General features: G+C 42.8%; 1 pseudogene; it reads right to left on the reverse strand.

The window, feature by feature from the left end:
- Positions 1-16,722: 16,722 nt before the first annotated feature.
- On the reverse strand, positions 16,723-16,840 carry LOC126419952 (5S ribosomal RNA; annotated as a pseudogene).
- Positions 16,841-24,810: the final 7,970 nt, after the last annotated feature.

Raw genomic sequence — 24,810 nt, forward strand, 5'->3', positions numbered from 1 at the left:
ACCAAGTGACACATCACACACAACCTCATTTCTAAATCCTAAAAGGACATTTGCAACACATCTTGCTGGCCCACTACCTGTCTCTAATGGTTACCGCTATATCCTTTTAGAGATTGCTAGGGTTATATGATGCACTGAAGCAACACCACTAAGAGAGATAAAGATAATGGCCAAATCTACCATGCATTTATTTCAGCGTGGATCTCACACTTCAGTTGCCCCCTGGCCATCACAACAGATCAGGGCAGGCAGTTTGTTGAATCTGCTGCCTTCCTTGGAGTGTGTAATATGACAAGCGCTAAGCACTTCAGAAATACAGCATACTGTCCTCAGAGCAGTGGTTTGATTGAGCAGTGACATTCATGTTAAAAGCGACTCCCATGTGCCAGGAGGACTATGGACTGAGCCACTTACATGGTTTTTCCTGGGAGTTTTCACAGCATAAAAACATGATCTCGGAGCCTCACTGGCTGAAATTCTGTATGGTGAGATGTTATCCCTCCCAGCAGACTCCAGGAACCATCGGCTATACCCCCACACCCACCAGACTTAGTCATGCATGTTAAAACTTGCATAGCACGCCACTGTATTCCTCCAACTCTCCCTCACTCATAGCCTATAAGTCTTTACTTGCAAACCACTAGCAGATTTTGACTTCATAATGTTAAGAGATGACATGTTATGAGATACCCTACACCCCCTTACTCAGGTCCCCATAAAGTACTCCATAGAGATGAGTGAACCTTCCACATATTAATAAATGAAAAACCTAAAACTGTGTCCATCAACTGATTCAAGCCCATGTGAGCTCTTCAACAAGCCTCACCAAAAGACAACACATACCAAACACGCACCTCTCTGACACTTGCCAACCCTCCTGCTAGTGATGCCACATCATTAACCTTCATATTACGACTGGACATCCATGATCATTTCTTTTTGAGCATCTCCACGCCAAGCTCATCGACACCAACCTCCTTTTTGAAGGTCGGCATGCCAACTGCCAGACTGCAGATGGTTCCATCACACAGCATTTCTGCACTATTACATTTCATCATTTCATTAAGGGCAGAATTTTACATTTGTGAACATTTAAAACAAGAAGTTGCAAATCTGTGCACACTTTTAAATCTTATCTATTGCTGAGATATATGTGCAGCTTTTTTCAGATAGTACTATATGACTCATACGGCATCATTTGAAAACAATATCATGCTACAATTAATATTGTCTACCAGGTTATTAATATAGTTCACAATTGCAGCTGAACTGCAGTGTAACATGAAGTTTTTCATGATGACACTCCTTATATAAAATATTCTCTGACTTCTTGCCAAGTCATTTCAGGGTGAAACTTTGAGCTTTTAACTATTACTACCATTCTCTTCATCAGGAGCAACTGGCTGTCTTGGCTGTTGCTGTGATGACCTCACATAGCCCAAAGATGGCTTCAGCTTGGTTGACAGTTATGTCGCGATGCCACAGATGATGTCAATGTTTACACTGGTGGTATCACCACTCCCATAGGAGTACAAACATTGTGGTGTATTTCTCTGCTGCTTCTCTGTGTTGAGAGCTCAGCTCCATGCACCACAAGACTATATCTATTGTCTCGGTTAAGTTTTTTCAAAGGTTCTAATTTTATTGCCTCTTTAGTAACATATTTCCAATGTGTAGAAGCCTGGAACAAAACTTTATTTTCATCAAATAATATTTTTTGTCTCTTTGGAAAGCTGTGGTCAGTGGCTGCCACTGCTGTTTTGCACAGATGTCAGAAGCAATATGTATGGACTGACTGATGTAGTTATCTCCACATTCACAGGGGATATTATAAGTCACAGGGACCCTGAGGCCCAGACTGTCCTTAACGTTATCTTCTTAAGAGATCAGTAAACAGGTGTTATTCCATGTCTTCCCAGGGTTATGCCTATTTTGCTAGATTTACTGCCACAGAAAAGGAACACAATCGGCAGATCATCATGTGACTGTTCAATACTTTCATGTTTCTCTTTCTTCAAAAGAACTGACTTTATTTAATGTGAGTGACAGCCATTTTTTGTATCAGTCTACACTCCTGGAAATGGAAAAAAGAACACATTGACACCGGTGTGTCAGACCCACCATACTTGCTCCGGACACTGCGAGAGGGCTGTACAAGCAATGATCACACGCACGGCACAGCGGACACACCAGGAACCACGGTGTTGGCCGTCGAATGGCGCTAGCTGCGCAGCATTTGTGCACCGCCGCCGTCAGTGTCAGCCAGTTTGCCGTGGCATACGGAGCTCCATTGCAGTCTTTAACACTGGTAGCATGCCGCGACAGCGTGGACGTGAACCGTATGTGCAGTTGACGGACTTTGAGCGAGGGCGTATAGTGGGCATGCGGGAGGCCGGGTGGACGTACCGCCGAATTGCTCAACACATGGGGCGTGAGGTCTCCACAGTACATCGATGTTGTCGCCAGTGGTCGGCGGAAGGTGCACGTGCCCGTCGACCTGGGACCGGACCGCAGCGACGCACGGATGCACGCCAAGACCGTAGGATCCTACGCAGTGCCGTAGGGGACCGCACCGCCACTTCCCAGCAAATTAGGGACACTGTTGCTCCTGGGGTATCGGCAAGGACCATTCGCAACCGTCTCCATGAAGCTGGGCTACGGTCCCGCACACCGTTAGGCCGTCTTCCGCTCACGCCCCAACATCGTGCAGCCCACCTCCAGTGGTGCCGCGACAGGCGTGAATGGAGGGACGAATGGAGACGTGTCGTCTTCAGCGATGAGAGTCGCTTCTGCCTTGGTGCCAATGATGGTCGTATGCGTGTTTGGCGCCGTGCAGGTGAGCGCCACAATCAGGACTGCATACGACCGAGGCACACAGGGCCAACACCCGGCATCATGGTGTGGGGAGCGATCTCCTACACCGGCCGTACACCACTGGTGATCATCGAGGGGACACTGAATAGTGCACGGTACATCCAAACCGTCATTGAACCCATTGTTCTACCATTCCTAGACCGGCAAGGGAACTTGCTGTTCCAACAGGACAATGCACGTCCGCATGTATGCCGTGCCACCCAACGTGCTCTAGAAGGTGTAAGTCAACTACCCTGGCCAGCAAGATCTCCGGATCTGTCCCCCATTGAGCATGTTTGGGACTGGATGAAGCGTCGTCTCACGCGGTCTGCACCTCCAGCACGAACGCTGGTCCAACTGAGGCACCAGGTGGAAATGGCATGGCAAGCCGTTCCACAGGACTACATCCAGCATCTCTACGATCGTCTCCATGGGAGAATAGCAGCCTGCATTGCTGCGAAAGGTGGATATACACTGTACTAGTGCCGACATTGTGCATGCTCTGTTGCCTGTGTCTATGTGCCTGTGGTTCTGTCAGTGTGATCATGTGATGTATCTGACCCCAGGAATGCGTCAATAAAGTTTCCCCTTCCTGGGACAATGAATTCACGGTGTTCTTATTTCAATTTCCAGGAGTGTATTTGCAATCACATTCTTCTGGAATGGATGGTGGAAACTGCATACTGAGCTATAAATAAGTGTGCAACAGCTTGTGATACACAGAATGAATGATACGCCGATCTGCATTTTGCTGTTGTGAAACGTCTGAAAACGGGAACTTTCCTTGTCTCTCTCTCTCTCTCTCTCTCTCTCAGTAGTGAATGGGATGATTGGCTGCACACTGTTCATGCATTCAAGGAACTGCTGAAGAGCTTTGATGCCATCAGACTGTAAATGTGTCATCAACATTATGATAAAATGGAGATGGACAAAAAGGAGCCAAATTTAACGCACTCACCCCGAAATTTTCCATGAGTAATTTGGCCATCACTGGTGACATCAGAGAAGCCGTGGCCAGCCCATCCATCATTTAATAAAATTTACTGGCACACAGGAAGTAGGTGGTCATTGTATCGTGTTGGAACAACTTTACTGTTTCAGGAGGAAAGTGCTATGACAATAGTTTCAATGAGTCCTCCACAGTAACCTTTGTAAATAGAGGAACCATATGCTGGCTAGCTAAAATATCATCTGGGCCAACCCTAATTTGTCTGATTTTTCTCCATGAACATCTGAGAGGTTTTAATGTGATGTTCGCAACAGCCAACTATTGTAGCCATGAACTTGGTTAGATATTTGCCTAGCTATAGGCATGAGAACAAATAGTGCTAATGATAGGTCCAAATGCCAAGCCTTTGTTCTGACTGCAAGAACACACTGATAATAACAAACACAACAATGTATTACTTCAAAAAAGACTGATATTGGAAAACACTTGACATAGAGCGTCTGCACTACTGGTCCGAGAAACACAGGCTGAACGTCAACATATGACTGAGAGCGAGGTGGACCGAGTCCGACTATATAAACCATCGCCAGCCAGTAGAGTGCATTACAAGGAGACTGTATGGGCATCCGAGACTGGAGGCGACAGGCCATCCAAGCAGGATCCATGATGGTGTTCAGTGGTGGTGAGAAATGTGGAAGCTACACAGCCATAGGCTGATGCCACACAGGAGACATTGAACCTCTGATGGGCGTGTCCACTGGCTGGAGGGGCACCAGAGCTGCTGCTGGAGGATATGATGTCATATGCTAATCAGGCAGTGCTGATGCATGTGTAAGTGAAGGCTGGAACATCAGCTAGTAGGTGGTACTCGGCAACCAGACACTGATGAAGGCGGTGTGTGGCCAGGGCTGGTGGGTGGGTGCCCGCCCGGACTCAGAGCTGATTTTCGTGGTGCCAGACCTCAAGGTCTCCCATGTAGAGAATGTAGACATGGCAGTCGTTCTAATGCTCAATGGTTGTTGGTGACCAGGAGGGATGCCAACCAAAATCACACAACCAGCCTGTCTTCCCTGGCTGAAAAAGTGGAACATGGAACAAGACAGTGGGCAAGAATCTGGATGGAGGAGGTGGAGCAGCATCCACGATTCGCACCCATGGAGAAGTTCAGCAGGGCTATGGGAATCAATAGACCCTCATAAAAAACAATAATGTCTCATTGGTAGGAAAGTCCTGGAGATATTTTTTCATTTATGTCTTAAAGGTAAGAACAATGTGTTTGGCTTCAACATTAGATTGAGGATGAAAGGAAGGGGGGCAAAGATGACGAATGGCTGACCACAGACAGAAATCACAGAATGCCTGGGGCAGGAACTAAGGTCCATTGTCAGAGATGAGAGTTACCTGGAGACCTCCCACAGAGAAAATTTTTGAAAGAGCCTCAATAGTAACTTAGGTAGTGGCCAAGGAGCAATAGACCTTGTACAGAAAATGCGAAAACGTATCAATGACAATCAGCCAAAACATATTCAGAAACAGACCCCCAAATCCATGTGGATGCATTCCCAGGGCTGTGTTGCTGGAGGCCAGGGGGAAAACAAATCCTTGAGAGCTGCCCATTGACTAGTACACTAAAGACATGCAGCAACCAAATGTTCCAGCTCCCGATCGATGCTGGGTCATTACATGTGTCTGTAAGCAAAGGCTTTGGTGTGGGAAATAACCCAGTGACCCTCATGCAACAGCTGTAAGACCTCCTGATGCAAACTCCTGGGAAAAACCATCATAGGAGCTGTGAGGAATAGAACCCCATCTAAAACCGAGACATAATGACGCAAGACAAAGTAGTTATGAAGTGACACAGAAGCACGGCATGCAGGACGAGATGACCATTCCTACTGACAAAGCAGAAGACCTGCTTGAGGACTGGGTAAGATTCTGCAGCCTTGTCAACCTGGATACTAGTGATCGGAAAGCCTTCTACCACTTCGGGGGAGTTGACGTCCAAATGAAAACACACGAGCTCCTCTCAATAAAATTTGGGGTCTAGACTAACAGGCAGCCTGGATAAGGCTCCTACATTGGCCTGGCCCTCAGTGCACCAACAATAGATGTCATAGTGGTATCTGGAGACAAACAAGGCCCACTGTTGTAACCTGTGGGCTGCCATATCGGGGACCCAGGTGGATGGACTGAATAACAAAACTAATGGGTTTAGGTTCTGGAATGAGTTGGAATTTGTTGTCGTACAAGAAACGTGTGGGATGTGGTATCACATACACAATAGGCAGAACCTACTTCTGGACCTGGAAGTAGTGGATCTATGCTGGACTTAGAGTTTTGGATGCAAACACCAGTGGCTTCTCCAAGCTATCTGCATTCCAATGGGTGAGGACTGCCTCCACGCCTTCCTGTAAGGTGACTGTAGTTTGTTAGAATCAAAAGTAATTAGACTCAATGTCAATCTGAGATGGCTTTTTGGCATGGAAAATGCCTGGTTGCACACAGGAGGCCAGACAAAGGAAGCAACCTTATGAAGAAGATGGTAGAGAGTGCGACCAGTCACCCTGACACCCTGAGAATGAATTGTTAGTAATTGGCAATATTACTCAAGAAAGCCTGCAGTTCGTGCAATGATGAGGGATGTGGCAGGTTCTTAATGGCCTTGACCAGACTCACCAGTGGTAGGACACCATGCTGTGATATGGAGTGACCCAGATACTCAACAGAGAGCTGGAAAAATTTAGGCTTCTGTAGACTGCAACGCAGACCCGTGGCCTGAAATTTTTCAAAACGAGCCTGGAGATGGTGCAGGTGGTCACTTGTAGCAAATGTGGTAATGACAATGTCATCCAGGGAGTTGAAACAACATGGATTAGTGGATGTGACACGTTCCACATAGTGTTGAAAAATTATGGGGGTGTTTACCACGCCAAACATTACCTGTTGGTATTGATACAGGTTGAAAGGCGTATTAAGAACCCTGATACACTTGGACTCTACATCCAGGCATAACTGGTGATATGCTTCAGAAAGATCAAGTTTGGAGGAGAATTGACTCCCTACTAAGTGCGTGAACAGCTCTTCTGAACATGGCAATGTGTATGTGTCAACCACGGAGTGTGAAATCATGGTGGCTTTAAAATCACCTCAAAGTCACAGTTTTCCATAGGGTTTCATCACAATAATAAGGGGTGTGGCCCGGTCTTCACAGGAAATGAGAATCACAATTCCGAGAGATGCAAGTCTGTCCAGCTCCATCTTGAGTTGGGAGTGGAAAAGCATGGAAAAGTCTAGGATGGGCTGATTGCTTCAAGGCTATGTGGGCCTTAAAGTCTATGGCAAACACTAGGCCTTCCATAAAAATATACTGAAATTTGAAGCACAGAGATTCCATTGATTGATAGGTACCAACTGTATGGCGTCGACTGAAAAGCCAAAGAGAAATGGCATTTGTTGTTTACCATATCCTCAGAGGCACCTGTTCACCAGCAAAAGTGGAGGAGAGCCACGGGCATTGAGCAGGAAAACTGCTCCACCAGTGACCACCTGCAGGTGCAGCTGCCATGAAAGAACCAAAACCTCGATAAAATGCTTGTTGGATTCTTGATCAGGAACTGGCCCTGACAATGACACTTCCTGGATATCAGATCCAAGGTCTATGATATTGTGTTCTGTGCTGTTGAGTGGCAGACTACTACGAAGTGGTTTTTTTGTGAAACTTATGACAGATGGTCCAATACTGGGACAATCTGATCTATGACGTTGAGAGTTAAAAGACACACACAATGGTGACAGGCAGAGGCAGCTGGAATGCTGTTCACACACTGCATGGAAGCCATCAGACTTGCCGGCTTGCATCTCCACTACATCATCCTCTCCAGACACAGTGGATGCAGCTGGACCACCATAAATTGCTGCCACGTCGCACCATGCTTCTAACTGCTGACCCCCAGCATGTAAGCCCTCATACAACTGGGTAATGGACAACATTTCATAGATGGAAGCCTTTTCTAATTGGAGGGCCCACTGACAGACTTCCTTAACCAGGGTGGAATGGTTTATAATGTCACAAACCATGACATCCGCATATGACTCTTTTGACTTGGATGTGATAAAATAGTTCTTGAAACTTCCTGGCAGATTAAAACTGTGTGCCCAACCGAGACTCGAACTCGGGACCTTTGCCTTTCGCCCGTGAAAGGCAAAGGTCCCGAGTTCGAGTCTCGGTCGGGCACACAGTTTTAATCTGCCAGGAAGTTTCATATAAGCGCACACTCCGCTGCAGAGTGAAAATTTCATTCTGGAAACATCCCCCAGGCTGTGGCTAAGCCAAGTCTCCGCAATATCCTTTCTTTCAGGAGTGCTAGTTCTGCCAGGTTCGCAGGAGAGCTTCTGTAAAGTTTGGAAGGTAAGAGACGAGGTACTGGCAGAAGTAAAGCTGTGAGTACCAGGCATGAGTCGTGCTTCAGTAGCTCAGCTGGTACAGCACTTGCCCGCAAAAGGCAAAGGTCCCGAGTTCGAGTCTCGGTTGGGCACACAGTTTTAATCTGCCAGGAAGTCTCATATCATCGCACACTCCGCTGCAGAGTGAAAATTTCATTCTGAAAATAGCACTTGCAACTAAGATGGTTAAGAGTCATGGCCCAGACATGAAAAGACTGATGGGGCTGTTTCTTGCATTGGTAGAATTCAACCCTTGCAGCTACAATGTGAATGTGGCAGCAATAATAGGAAGACAACAATGAGCATAAATTGTCAAAAGACAACAAAGTAGGTTCCTGCAATGAGGTCAACTGCCACAACTCCTGATACATGATGGGAGAAATCCATGACACCTGATACAAGGCAGGAGGAATCTATGACAAAAACAGTCCATGACATACCTCCACATCTGTAATGTAGAAGGTTTGGAAATGATGCCATAGACAGTGTTTGTATGCTTTCCAGTCCTCCACCAGCTTGTCAAATGGTGGGAATGAAGGAGGAAATGTAGCTGGAGATGAATGGGAAAAGAGTAATGCAAGCACAGTCTTTTGCATCATTAGAAGTTCCATCTGTGTTGCACCAACATTTGAAGCAGAGCTTCCATGCCACAACAAGAAAAATGCCACAACCAAATGTGAAAATGAAGTGCACAATGAAAGCTATGAAAAACAATCTTACTCATTTCCAGTGTGTTCTGAGTACAAGAACACATATATATAACAAGCACAACACTTTATCACCTCAAGAAGATGGGTACAGGAAAACACTTGCCGCAGAGTGGCTGCACTACTGGTCCAAGACATTTAGGTTGAATGTCAACATAATACTGAGAAAAATGCCAGCCGGGCATGACTCTAAAAGCTGTCGGACTGATGCTATATTTATTTATTTATTTATTACTTGTCATTAGCCAACATTTGTTGAAATAGACAGTTTTGACATTACATTTGATAGTGAATCTAAAATTGGAAAACTATGTACATTCAGATTACATTACATCAGGATAAAGAGTTATTCTCTACATTATAATTCCTTAATACCATAGTTACTCTCTACTACATTCCAGTTCCTTAGCGCACTACAGAGATGGTGCATGCACATCCAAGAGTGGAGACCTCTGCCAATGCTAGTATCTTTCGGCTTCTGGGGCATACTGTACAGTTGTGTGCTCGGATTGTAGGTCATTATAGCCTTCTTTGTGGATTCCGGGTAATCTGTACAGCCTGGGTGGACAAGGAACTTGAGCCCTAAGATTTTTCATGGTGCCCTCTGACAGACCAAAATTCTTCAGAAGCTCCATAATTTTTCTGTTGTATGACAGAGTAGGGTTCTCCAACAACAGGACACTTTGCTATGATGTTCAGTAGGATTAAGAACAACTGTGATATTTGCCTTGTTAGCTAGAAGAACAGTGACATCTTATGGAGTGCTTTGTGCCTTGTGAAGAGATGAAGATCTCATGCAAGAGCAACTTCAACCGAGGTAGCAGTGGTGCCAATAGTGCAAACATTGACACAATCTGTGGCAGCATGATGTATTTTCCAACCAATCAGAAACTTCCATGGGCTATATAATGCAATCACAGCAGTATCCAAAACAGTCAGTTGCTCCTCACAAAGAAGACGGTGGTAATCATCAAAAGCTCGAGACTTTACTCAGAACTGACATGGCAAGAAGTCCAAGAATATTTTATACATCAGCTTTAGCATGTCTGACTGCCATTGACCTTTTCATTGGCGATGGGACTGGAGTGTGGTGTATTCAACATTGAGACAAATTGAGGATTTTCTCGACTGAGAAATAGTGGCTCCAAGGTCTGGGAAGCTGACAATGGTTAGAAGAGCAATGTGCTGACCCCGCACCCCTCTGGCAGAGGATGACACAGCAGCTGGTCAGCACTGTGTGGTCCTTGGGCCTTGATTGCAGAGTTACATTTTTTAGGTCATTAATATCTACCATAAACAGCAAGAGTCACAATTCACTTCTCTGAGCATGCTTGAAGTTACTTCTACAGCTGTTGATGGCTATCCATCTAATGCTACTTCCTTCCTGTAAGAAATCTTCAATACAGTCACAAATTTCTTTTTATACTCCATATATTCATACTTTCATTACTAAACATCTGTTAATTATTTGAATCAAACAACATGTATTGAAAATATTGTGGAACAGTTTCATTATAAAGCACAGCATATAGGATTAGAATAGAACATGTAAATAAGCAACTTGTGCCAATATCTAATGTGTGTGTAGTTTAATAGAGTATAATTATAACCAGTGGATTCATGAAACATTCGAAAATACATGTAATTTTATGTCAATGATGCACTATTCAAAGTGCTTTAAAAGAAGTGCACAAACATCACAAATTTCAATTAAACACTGCTAAGCAGTTACTGTCCCCTGATAAAAATAGTCTGTCCCCAATAGTGCGAAGTGTATCATCTCAATCTAAAATAATTCGAAACACAGTAAATAATGTTGACAAGCTCTAGAAGTGTTCCAAAGAAAGATAACAGCCAATCCTTTCAACACTGGGAAAGCGAGACAAAAAGTCACTTCCCAGAGCCAACTCTGATGACTGTTAGCCAAAACAGAGAGGGTATCACCAAAAATAAACAACTAAGCTGTCAGCACTTTACCAAATTCTAAATAAGGTACATTGCATACCAAAGAAAAACACAGAAAAGGAGGACTGATATGGCCATAAATAGAGTGCATGAAATTAGCTATAGAAAATCCACATATTAAGTATTGCTGCACTATCTTAACAACACCTGAGATAGCAACAGAATAACCTAGAACAACACAAAATAATGGCTATTGAATGTGTCACCTTTATTGTAACATCAGTGTACAAGACCTATGAAGAGAACCTCAACCAGAATATGCCACCAAACTTCAACAACCAGAAAATACAGTCCATTTTAAGAGACTTTAACTGCCACAGCACATCATCTGCTTGCTTTAAATGTTCAAAAATGTAAAACTGTGGACTTCACACAACAACAAAAAAAAACCTAGTATCCTTTGAATATAATATTCATGACACACACACAGTAGGGCAGCAAAGATGATGACAGTGAAGATGCTGCATGAAAAGGATAAGGATGATGAAACTGCAGCAGGGAACCAGAAAACCTTGGCAAAAATCAACAATAAGTGCATGCCTTTGCTTGCGCATGTGTGCACAGTTGCCACTAAGTGACAAGATATGACTTGGAACATAAAATTTTCATTTCTTATGTACAAAATTAAGATAGAAGCTCACTGAAGAAAATGATAAAAGATGTAATAAACATTATCATTAAAAAATGAGAATGGGTTTGAAAACAAACAAATAACAGGTATGACTAAAGTTTTGCATACGTCAGCATCAGCCATGGAATCCTCATGAAAGAACTTTACAGCACATTCAAGGGCAATCAGCTAAAATAAATAAATAAATAAATAAATAAAATCTTATCCTGTGCAGTAAGCCTCCCCTGACCCGCAGTTCTAGGTGACTTTCCCAAATTCTACCCCTTTTCCTAGACCTCTCCAGTCCTTTTCCTTCATCCTTCTTCCTTCCCCTTCAACCCTTCTGCCTGAAGAAGGAACCACTGACTCTAAAAGCTTGCCAGTCACAGCACAGTCTTTTATGTTTGTGTTCTGCCACCGTTTGGTAAGTAGATTTTTTATCTATCCAATTAAATAATTTCATCAATAATTGATTGTTTTCATTGTCAGTTACAAATCAGATGGTTTTATCTAAAGTCGGAGGGCAAGAAAAGTCGGTAGTGTTTACAAAAGAACACTCTCATCCAGGGCAGTGCACTGGGTCCCTTTTAGTTATCTGTACACAAATGATAGACCAATAACAGACCACACTATCCACTTCTTGTATGTTGAGGGAGTAGAGAGAAACTGTAAACTTATTAAATATCATGTGTGAATATTACCAAAAGAACTCCCTCAAACCAAACCTCTTGAAGAAACAAGTTACTGCTTTCACTTTTGCTGGAAACAGGCAAATGGAAAGTTGGTTTTTGCCTGGAGTGGTAGTAACTTAGAATATACAAAAAAAAAAACAGTGCACTTGGGTTTCATGCTGGGCAGATCACTGACATACAAATATCATTGCAATAAGGCCTACCAAAAGGTTGCCACCAGCAACAACATCTCAAGGAAATTAGTGTGGAACCAGACCAACTGCATTAAGAACAACTGCTGAAAAACTTTGCTTTTGCATGCCTGAATATGCATCCCTGTATGGTCCAAATCTGTGCTTTCCAGAAAAGCCAATACAAGCCTAAATGACACATGCAGGTTAACAACAGGATTCATAAAACCCACACCATTTGGGAAGTTTCATAAAGCAGCCAGGTTCTCAGATACTGAATTCCAGAGAACTACACATGACCATACAGAAAAATTTAAACAGTCTTTCAATGAGCACTAGCCCCAACATGGTGCTTCATGTGTACCTAGCAGACTTAAATCTCACATGAGATTTCTTAGGAATGAGCTAAATGAGCCCCTCAATGACTACCCCACCTCATATGAGATGTGCAGTGGAAATACTTCAAGTTGGAAGATTTGAAGAATGCTGAATCACTTCAGAATGGTTGTAACACTGATCAAAACAAATCAAATGAAACAGACAGCAAATGCAAGCGTGCTGAAGTCCAGGTCATGGAACATCTACAACATTCCAACTGCCCCTTGAGATGTACCCCTGATGACCTATGGCTTAACAAGAAAGAAGTATTGGATGAGGCCCAATATTGGACTGAACAACTTTAACCTTTTCATGGCAGCATAGTGATAGTTGAGTCATGTGCTGTGGATATGAGCCAGTCCTGCCTGGCTGTGCTCACTGTACGGTGTACTTTTTCCATTTCACTTATACTTCTCTGTCCTACTTTCTCACTTGCATTTTAATCACAATGATAAGACTGTATAATATACACTCATTCAGGAAAAAATTTATACACATATTCAAACATTTTGATTTTCATTTTGAATAAAAAGGTTGTGCTGAATCTTTTAGACAGTTCTTTCTTTTTTTTACCTTCTGTTGCATCTGTGGTTTGGACGCAGCACTGGTGGGGTGGGTGCTTTAGTCTATATTTAGTGTTATTTCTGTTTTTGGTTATACAGTTATTTGGTTTACATTAAATTTCAGTAAATTGCATTACATCACTTTCATTGCACAGAGTTTTACAGTTCAATATTCTTCTGTGTGTGATAAATCTTAAGCAGCAAAAGGCACACAGTGTTGTAGTGGATTTCTTAAAACACATTTTTGTGTTTCCTCCTCTTCTGCTCCTTACAGACCATGCTTCACTCATCATGCAGATGAGGTCCTGCTGTCAGTCTCAAGGAAAGTTCGGATCTCTTTCCTGCACCAGATCTTCTTTTCTCTACTTCATATTTTTCCAGTATTTCCTGGATGACTCCTATTTGAAAGATGCTGTAACTAGTTTTCCTTACATATTTGTTGTACAGGCAATAAGAGTTACAAATTGACATGTCCATGATGGAATGAACAACCTGTGGTAATGCTTTCTAATGCTCCCCACTGTTTTTATTACCATGTCACTTTACCCACAGATCATATTGATTTTTTGTAGTCCATTACTCGTAGGTTTCAATTTCTTCAACCCTGTTTGGTGATCCATCTTTGATTTTTCCAACATTTCTGGAAAGTGGAATGTCAAAAGCATCCATATGTCACTTTTAAAACAATGAAAATAATCAATTTTTGACAATATAATGTAATTGGAAAGATAAAAAATCTACTCACCAAGCAGCGGCTGCCACTGCTTGGTGAGTAGATTTTTTTATCCATCCAGTTACACCATACATCTCTTTTGTCACACCATTTTAGCTCCAATAGTGATCGCAATGCAGAGCAGAAAGTAAGCTCAGCTTCCTTTAGTTTTTCAGCAATGTCAGGCATATCTTTTCTTGTGTGCCTGACTGTACCACAAGCATTGGTTGCTCAACAAAACAAGGCAGGGCTTGTGTACTAGTTGTCACAGCACAGGACATGTCCCTTTCGTAAATATGGTTCTATCAATGCATCTACAACATCTGCTGAGATGCTGAGATCATATCTTTGAATAGCTGTACATGAGCACAATAGACAATGAAATCTAAAATATAATTTATGTGGACATTGCAAACAATGAAAATCTTTATTCCAAAATGACTTCATTTAGCAGACTGTATATGCTGCTTGATTTTCAGCCTGCCTTTGGATATACAAGGCTTTCATCTATGTATAACTTTTTATGAGGTTATATCTAAAAACAAAGATGATGTGACTTACCAAACAAAAGCGCTGGCAGATCGATAGACACACAAACATACACACAAAATTCTAGCTTTCGCAGAGGCCTCTGTATATGTCTGCTTGTGTCTGTATATGTGTGGATGGATATGTGTGTGTGTGCGAGTGTATACCCGTCCTTTTTTCCCCCTCAGGTAAGTCTTTCCGCTCCCGGGATTGGAATGACTCCTTACCCTCTCCCTTAAAACCCAAATCCTTTCTCTTTCCCTCTACTTCCCTCTTTCCTGACGAAGCAACCGTTGGTTGTGAAAGCTAGAATTTTGTGTGTATGATTGTGTGTCTATCGACGTGCCAGCGCTTTCGTTTGGTAAGTCACATCATCTTTGTTTTTAGATATATTTTTTCCCACGTGGAATGTTTCCTTCTATTATATTCATATCATTAATTTTTATGAGGTTAGAAACTTTCCTTACATTGATTTGTAAAGTGGTCAATTACTGGCCATAGCTTGTCTAAATAGTCATAATTGTGAGGCTTTTCATTATTGGCAAAGTTAAAAATCTCAAGACATGCTGAAATCAGTCTCTAGGTAGCAGTTTAGAAGAAGTTTGTGTATGAACAATTGGATTCTCAGACCAATATTGAGACAGGCTCTTTTACCTTACCTTGTCATGATAAAGATTGTGGCAATAAATGTGTAAATAACATGTACTTCATGTCACTCCATACTCTTTGGACACTCTTTGGAATATGATCACCAGCCATCATTTGAGAAAGGTATCTGTTAGTTTCCTCACACAAAATGTTTATGATATTCATGCCAAAGAACACCTGAGACAAACTTAGCCTGTTGTCATTATTTATGATATCTTTCACTTGAGAATTAGCTGTGTTGTACATATGTTTCTTTCAGTTCAAGTTCTAACTTTTCCATGATATTTTTCTCTTTTTTGGTGGTTCCAGTGCCTCTTCTTCTATTTCACTATCTGTAGTTTCATTTTCGTCTTCAGTAGACAAGCCCATGTCTGGGATCCTTTAGATGTTGATGGAACAGCTGGAGTAGCACATGTACCTGCTGTAGAAGTGGGGAGAAAAGGCTTTTTCTGTTCATTGCCATCATCAGATTCAGATGATAATTCGCTCTCATCTTCAAAGTCACTACCCAGTATGAAGGAAGAGCTTCCTCCACAGTATACTGTTTCTGTGCCATAGTAATCCTGGTAGAAACTAAGTGAGGATCTCAAGAAATCAGTACAGAACTGACACAAGGCATGAAAGCAGTAGTGCAACAGAAGCTGAACTATGATTTGAAACTGAATGCAACTATGACACTATTGCTAACTATAGTGTTCTAAGACAGATGATAGATACAACATAGGTCAAACAACCACAGAAGCCAACTGTAGTAAAGTGGAGAAATACTAAGACAGGCAGGACTGCTACAGCAATTCAATGCCCGAGTGGTTCAGCTCGCTCTCAACATCTGCAGTAGTTCACCAGCTGAGTGGCCAGTCCCTCCTGACTTGTACAGATGTTCATTGGTTAAAAGAGTCAAAAGAAATTTTTGAGAGACAGAAAAATAAGTAATATGAAGGAGAATAAATAGTGTCTCTGGTCTAGTAGAGCATGTGTCAGCTGTACCAGAGATGAAATGCAATAATTTTAATCTGTCACAATTTTACTCACTGACTCTGATCTGATGAAATAATTTTTACTTAATCTTCCCTTGTCCTACAGAGTTAGTCATGAAAAGCCATTTTTAGTTGTTATGAACAAATAATTTGCCATTTTTGTATGCTGAGAGTCAGGGAATTAAAATTACTGATGAGCATTTAAATCAGAAACTGGTGTTGTCATTTCGAAGTCCACAATATCACTGGTAGTTATAATCTATGTTCAAGTAAAACTTTTTAGGAATTAAATGAAGAAGAGAAGGTGCACTAAAAAGTTTTTTTTGTGCTCCATCTTCAGGCCACAAGTGCCCCATCGGGACCATCCGACTGCCGTGTCATCCTCAGCTGAGGATGCGGATAGGAGGGGCGTGTGGTCAGCACACCGCTCTCCTGGTCGTTATGATGGTTTTCTTTGACCGGAGCCGCTACTATTCGGTCGAGTAGCTCCTCAATTGTCATCATGAGGCTGAGTGCACCCCGAAAAATTACAACAGCACATGGCGGCCCAGATGGTTACCCATCCAAGTGCCAGCCACACCCGACAGCGCTTAACTTCGGTGATCTGACGGGAACCGGTGTATCCACTGAGGCAAGGCTGTTGCCCTGCACTAAAAGGAATCTTATTTAATATGCTATTGTTTTCTGAACAATTTGTAACTATTGTCTTTATAATCATAGTAACTTCTATCTCTGGCAACATAGCGATTTATCTGATTCTTTTGGGTTCACTGAAAAGAGAATTTCCTGTCTAAACTGATTACATATTCAGGCAATAGGAACTAATACAAAGGTTGATAATGATATTAAAGGGGCCCTTAGCAAGTGCTGTATTAATTAACTATCTTTGCCTAAGGCACCCAAGTGGCCTCAGTGAAATATAATGCAAGCAGTGAACATATTTCTCATTCTTTGGAAACATGCCTGAACCTTCTTCTCCCTTTTTTTTTACTCCCGATCATCCACCCCCCCCCCCCCCCCCCCAAATTGTACTCTCCCTTTTTCCCACCAGATTCCTCCTGTCAGTCTCCTAACCTGTCTCTGCACACATCTCAATCTTTCTCCCTATGATGATCTTTCCTAATGCCATCCTGTCCCATTCCTCCCTGACTCCTCTTCCATGGTCCTATGGCAATGCACTACTATGCATTTGTGCCTGGCACCTGCCCACCCTAGCAGACAATGATATGTTACAGCATATGACGTGTAACCCATCAAAAACTACTTCACAAGCTTTAAGCATCCTAGGATGAGTTTTCTCTGCTTTGCGCTTTTTTACCACAGCACCAGGGTTATATTCAAAAAATAATGTGCAAGAAGTGCTCTCAACCCCCAACATTTCCCGTGTCAGCACTGAAGTGTCCAACATTGTGCACTGTGAGTAAATATTTCTTATGTGTTCAGGTTATTAATTTATAAGAACTTAATGGGTTGCTGTAATACAATGAGATGGGGGCATGACCTGTGACAATATGAAAGGTGAGATGTATATGTGTGCCTATTAAGCGAATAGTACTGCAGGCTTCCCTCGGCACCTATTGGGAACTAGTTGGCATAGGACTGACATGATATTTTGGAGCATGAATGATTTAGCACCACCTCATCACGACCTTCCTGACTGTGGAAAATCACTTCATGGAGTCCCTTACAATATAATGAGTGCAGTGTGAGCCGACCCTTCTGTCATCTAGGTAACCTGCCGCTGCACCACACATGAAATCCTAACGTTGTTAGATTACTTTGCCTACAGACCACAAGTTCATTATTGTGTTGTGCAATTGCTTTGGCTGTTGCACTAGGTTAGTCACTGCATTTTCAATTCATAAAGTGTATGTTTTTATGCCTTGTCCATTTTTGTTAGATTAGATATTCTCTCATTACCGATGTAGGTCAAGTTATTTGTGTATTGCATAGCTCTACAATCCCTGTATTAAATTACTGACATATGCTGCACCACAAGAATATTAATGACATCCTTTCATGTCATCTAAATGGACTATGATAACTGATCTTTCCGATGGACAGTGGGCAGTCATTGTGTGTGCTGTTATACCAACTGACCCAATGTTCCGTTGTTCCTGGACATTTTTGTAAGTTTGTGCAACTAATTGAGCCTTGTTAATGTTCCAATAACGTAATTATTCAGATCCAGATATTCTTTCATGACATGTTTCCATGCTTTACCATTTTCTTTTACCATGTTCATCTAGCAGTACTGCTGTATCTGCATTTTTTTGGTAAGTGAAGAACAAATTTCCACACTGATGACCCACCTGAAACCCCTTCCCAGCCATGCTCCACACCGGACTGTATACGTGCACACTGAGTGACTGCCTACATCACGTTCCCCACCACCCGTCTAGTGCTTGCCACAGAGACCACGAGAGTGAGCAGCACATTACACTGCCATTCCAATGCTAGCACAGCCAAAGAAGTGCCATGCAGCAGGGCCAGTCTGATCCCAGTTTACCACTACCACCAAGTTCAACCACGGCCAGTAACCAAAACTCCAGCTGGTTTGCATGCCTTCTTCAGCTACAGTGCACAGCTTGCAGAGACCACCACCACCGCTGTGCAAGCCTTCCTTCTCACTCCCCCAGCTGGTCCATGCTGCCACCATCTGCTGCTTTTACACTCTCAGGACCCCTGTAATGGTTTGCTTCACAGAGGCAATATTCACATGCTCTTCAATTACCAATGACTCCAGGCAATTTGCCCTAACAGTCACGCAGGTTGAGCCTTTGGTCACTGTGGATGCCCGTGACATCATCAAACACCTGCTCATGGCTCTGAGCACTATGGGACTTAACTCCTGAGGTCATCAGTCCCCTAGAACTTAGAACTACTTAAACCTAACTAATCTAAGGACATCACACACATCCATGCCTGAGGCAGGATTTGAACCTGCGACCGTAGTGGTCGCACGGTTCCAGGCTGAAGCGCCTAGAACTGCTCGGCCACTCCAGTCAGCAAACACCTGCCGGGCAGATTCAGTGCCCTAAAAGACTGGTTGATAATGCAGCTGGCAGCATTGGAAATGCAGTGCACAGGTGCACTATTTTAATCAGAGGAAACTGCCAACATGTGACTCTCACAGCTCCTCCAGCATCTCTGTTCACATGGTGAGCCTGTGATCATTCCTGAAACACTGTTACTTGCAAAATGGTTCATGAGTCTGTCGATGTGCAATTCACATAGTGTTAGCCGTGCATGACTACACAAACATGGATGCAGCCAGTGTTGTGGTGGACAGGGATTTAGAATCCTGCAACACCTGCACCACTGCCGTAACTGTGCAGTGTTGCGATGCCCACCCTCCCCCAGCCACCACACAGTTCCTCACATGTACAGCCCATATCAACACCCACACCCTCCACACCATGTGAATCTCCACAGACTTTGCACAACTTATAATGCACATGATTGGCGAGTTGGGCAAGCCCACCTCCACCTTGGAACATGCAAAAAGCTCACCTCATGCCATGCACATCCCTGTCTCATGATGCCTACGACTGCAAGTGTGCATGCCCCCATTACTCCCTCCCACTCCTGACCAGCTACTGGTGGCTGGTGCAACTGTTTTCAGCAAAGTAGATGGACAAAAGCATTTATGCAAATACTAGTCACCCCAGAGGGCTTGGAGAAGACAGCTACTAATCACCCCCTTTTGGCTCTTCAAAAGTTTTTTTATGCTCTTCAGACTCCATAATGCCACCCAGACCTGGTAAGTCTTTCTCAACAATGTCTTACACAGTGTTTTAGCTTGTTTTGCCTGCCTGGATGATGTCCTCATCTATGCCGGCAATCTCATGGAGCACCGCAGGTGCCTTTGTTGTTGTAGATTGTATTTTATTGGTCCTGTTGTCTACATAGCAGCTTATGCATAAGACATTGGACAAGTCAAGTTATAAATATACAGGCTGAAAGTAATTTCAAGGCATACATATTTAAGCTTACAATAATACACTTTACACACAAGTATTTATATAACACATTTCATAAATTTAAATATTCTTCAATGGAATAAAAGCAGTGATGCTGTAAATATGACTTTAGAGATTTTCCAAATGTATTGACCTCAGTGATAGCTTTTATGTTTTCAGGAAGTTTGTTATAAAGCTTAACTCCCATGTGAAAAGTACCTTTTTGGCACAGTGCTGTGCTGATTTGAGTCATATGTAAGTTCCTGTTTTGTCTGGTAAAGTGCTCATGTATATCACAGTTTTTTTGTAGCCTCTGGTCCTTGCCTATTACATTTAATTTAAAGAACAAAAGGGTTTCCATAATGTATACACACGGTAATGAGGGAATACCAGATTTCTTAAACAGGGGTTTACAAGAGTCTCTAGGCTTGCACCCAAACAAGATTCTAATGGCCCTTTTTTGTAGTTTAAAAGTGCTATTAGCTATTTTAGAGTTTCCCCAGAAGGTGACCCCATATCTAAGACGAGAATGAAAGTACACATGATATGCATTCAATACTGTTTTCTCACTACAGCATGATTTTAATGAACAAAGAAGATAACATGTTTTGCTCAGTTCTGCATTGAGACATTCAATATGCTTATTCCATATGATGTTACTCTGCAGCCAAAGTCCTAAGAATTTGGTTTCAGTACTGTTACCAACTGGTTCGTCATTGATAGAGACTGATGGGATAAACATGTCCTTGTTAGGAACATTGTGGAATTTTAGAGCAACGGTTTTCTTACTGTTTATTACAAGCTGATTACTCTCTGCCCAGCTGCTAAGTTGTTTCGTGACCGTGTTTACTGTCTGCTGTAACTGTTCATCGTCGTCTCCTTTTAGTAGAATCGTGGTGTCATCTGCAAATATGATTGATTTGTGTGCATCAATATTTAAGCTTAGATCATTTATGTACAGAAGAAACAGAGGGGGTCCCAATACGGATCCTTGGGGTACACCACATTGTATTTGTTTATAGTCAGATAAGTGATTAGATACAGTTTTTAGTTCAATATTTGTGTGCTTGACGCACACTGCCTGCATACGATTTGTCAGGAAGGAACTGATCCACTTGTTGGACAGACCTCGAATACCATATCTTTCTAGCTTTGATAGCAGAATTTTATGGTCCACCATGTCAAAAGCTTTTAACAAGTCAATAAAGACTCCTATTGTTTCCTGTTTTTTGTCCATCAGGTTTAGGATGGAATTGATGCACTCATAGACAGCAGTTGTCGTTGACCTCTTATTTCTGAATCCATGTTGTTCATTACATAGGATGCTGTTTTTATTTATAAATTTCATAAGTTTCTCATACATAACTTTTTCCAGTACTTTAGAGATGCAGGAGGAAATTGTGATGGGTCTGTAGTTATTTACATTGTCTTTATCCCCTTTTTTATATACAGGAATAACTTTTGATGTTTTTAACACATCAGGGAAAGTGCTTGCCTGAAGTGAGCAGTCGCATAAATGTGTGAGTACTTCAATTAGGTTTGATGCGCTCTTCTTTAACATTGTTGCAGGTATACCATCAATACCTGCCGATTTGGAATTTTTTAGTCCTTTTATTGCTTTAGCTACTTCATCTTGTGAAACAGAACTGATGAACATTGATCCTCTACATGTACTTATTTTATATTCATTTGCCTGGATGCTCTTAAAGTTTGATTTTCATATTTTCAGCAACACCTGTGAAAAAGTTGTTAAATGTGTTAGCTACTTCTAACGGGTTTGTTACTTTTTTATTTTTATGTGATAGTGTTATACACTCCTGGAAATTGAAATAAGAACACCGTGAATTCATTGTCCCAGGAAGGGGAAACTTTATTGACACATTCCTGGGGTCAGATACATCACATGATCACACTGACAGAACCACAGGCACATAGACACAGGCAACAGAGCATGCACAATGTCGGCACTAGTACAGTGTATATCCACCTTTCGCAGCAATGCAGGCTGCTATTCTCCCATGGAGACGATCGTAGAGATGCTGGATGTAGTCCTGTGGAATGGCTTGCCATGCCATTTCCACCTGGCGCCTCAGTTGGACCAGCGTTCGTGCTGGACGTGCAGACCGCGTGAGACGACGCTTCATCCAGTCCCAAACATGCTCAATGGGGGACAGATCCGGAGATCTTGCTGGCCAGGATAGTTGACTTACACCTTCTAGAGCACGTTGGGTGGCACGGGATACATGCGGACGTGCATTGTCCTGTTGGAACAGCAAGTTCCCTTGCCGGTCTAGGAATGGTAGAACGATGGGTTCGATGATGGTTTGGATGTACCGTGCACTATTCAGTGTCCCCTCGACGATCACCAGTGGTGTACGGCCGGTGTAGGAGATCGCTCCCCACACCATGATGCCGGGTGTTGGCCCTGTGTGCCTCGGTCGTATGCAGTCCTGATTGTGGCGCTCACCTGCACGGCGCCAAACACGCATACGACCATCATTGGCACCAAGGCAGAAGCGACTCTCATCGCTGAAGACGACACGTCTCCATTCGTCCCTCCATTCACGCCTGTTGCGACACCACTAGAGGTGGGCTGCACGATGTTGGGGCGTGAGCGGAAGACAGCCTAACGGTGTGCGGGACTGTAGCCCAGCTTCATGGAGACGGTTGCGAATGGTCCTCGCCGATACCCCAGGAGCAACAGTGTCCCTAATTTGCTGGGAAGTGGCGGTGCGGTCCCCTACGGCACTGCGTAGGATCCTACGGTCTTGGCGTGCATCCGTGCGTCGCTGCGGTCCGGTCCCAGGTCGACGGGCACGTGCACCTTCCGCCGACCTCTGGCGACAACATCGATGTACTGTGGAGACCTCACGCCCCACGTGTTGAGCAATTCGGCGGTACGTCCACCCGGCCTCCCGCATGCCCACTATACGCCCTCGCTCAAAGTCCGTCAACTGCACATACGGTTCATGTCCACGCTGTCGCGGCATGCTACCAGTGTTAAAGACTGCAATGGAGCTGCGTATGCCACGGCAAACTGGCTGGCACTGACGGCGGCGGTGCACAAATGCTGCGCAGCTAGCGCCATTCGACGGCCAACACCGCGGTTCCTGGTGTGTCTGCTGTGCCGTGCGTGTGATCATTGCTTGTACAGCCCTCTCGCGGTGTCCGGAGCAAGTATGGTGGGTCTGACACACCGGTGTCAATGTGTTCTTTTTTCCATTTCCAGGAGTGTATTTTTCCAAGGTTGTCTGTATTCTCCACATTCTTTTTTTATAACACTCCACATAGCCTTTGATTTATTAGCTGAATTATAAATGATTTCATCATTATGCATTATTTTTGCTGCTTTTATTACTTTTCTTAATATTGTGGAGTATTTTTTATAGTATGCGCGTACTACAGGTGAGGTATTTTTCGAGTTACATATTTCATGAAGTAGTCTTTTCTTCTGGCATGAAACCCTTATTCCCTTTGTGATCCAGCTGTTTGTTCTAGAGTTTCCCCGTATGGTTAATGTTTTCAGTGGGAATGCAAGTTCAAAGAAATGGGTTAATGTGTCAATGCAAGTGTCGAATTTTTCATTTATATCGTTCATTTTGTACACTCCTAGCCATTTTTCTTTCTGTAATAAGTTGTTGAAGTAGTTCACATTATGCTGATTATAGCTTCGATATGCTGTTCTAAAAGACATGTTGTTAATAATACTGCCTTGTACTTTTATGCTTAATATTTGAGCAAGATGATCACTAAAACCTGCATTGAAAATTTTTAGTGAGGTGTTGTGTAAACTCTTCTTTACTAGAAACTGATCAAGAGCTGTTTGACAAGTTTCTGATACTCGGGTAGCTGCTTTTACTTCAGCCTTTAAATTGTAGGATGTTGCAAGGTTCAAGATGGTCTCCCTATTTCCACTATTCGTGGGGAAGTCAATATTGAAGTCACCACAGATTATCAATTCACATTCCATTTTATTTACTTTATTTAGCAATGACTCCATTTTGTTTAGGAAAAGTTCAAAATTCCCGGACGGTGATCGGTAAACTGTAGCAATAACCAGGTTGAACAGAGTAATTTTTATAGCTGCAATTTCATAATCCTTTTCGACATTTGCCCTAGTTAAATCAGGTAGTGTAATAAAATCTACATTATCCTTTGTGTAAATTGCTACCCCACCCTGTTTGCTGTTTTTCCTGCAGTAGTAAGCAGCCAAGACAAATTTGTTTATTTTCGTATTCTGGATTAATTCTGGGTTAAGCCAGTGCTCAGAAATGCATAACACTGAGATATCATTAAGTTCATGTGTTAATAGAACGTTAATTTCATCGATCTTATTACGCAGGGATTGCACATTATGATGATAAATTTTTAGTTCGGGCGTATTCACGATTTGGTAATTGGGAATCATATTTACAGCATCACATACCTCTAGTTTAAATTAGGAACGTCAGCAGCGTTGTATTTTCGTTCTTCTTTCTTGTTTATTTTGTTTTCCTCGCTGTTGGAAGGATGTTCAGGAAGCTGATAAATTGTTCTATCCCTTACAAGTCTTTCTTTGATTATTTCACTAACACGATCACAAACAAATCTTTTCCCATCATAGTTCAAATGCATTCCATGCTTCGTGTGCAGATTTCCATGTAGCTTGCTTAT

This window comes from Schistocerca serialis, chromosome 9, assembly GCF_023864345.2.
Source record: "Schistocerca serialis cubense isolate TAMUIC-IGC-003099 chromosome 9, iqSchSeri2.2, whole genome shotgun sequence".
NCBI classification, from domain to species: domain Eukaryota; kingdom Metazoa; phylum Arthropoda; class Insecta; order Orthoptera; family Acrididae; genus Schistocerca; species Schistocerca serialis.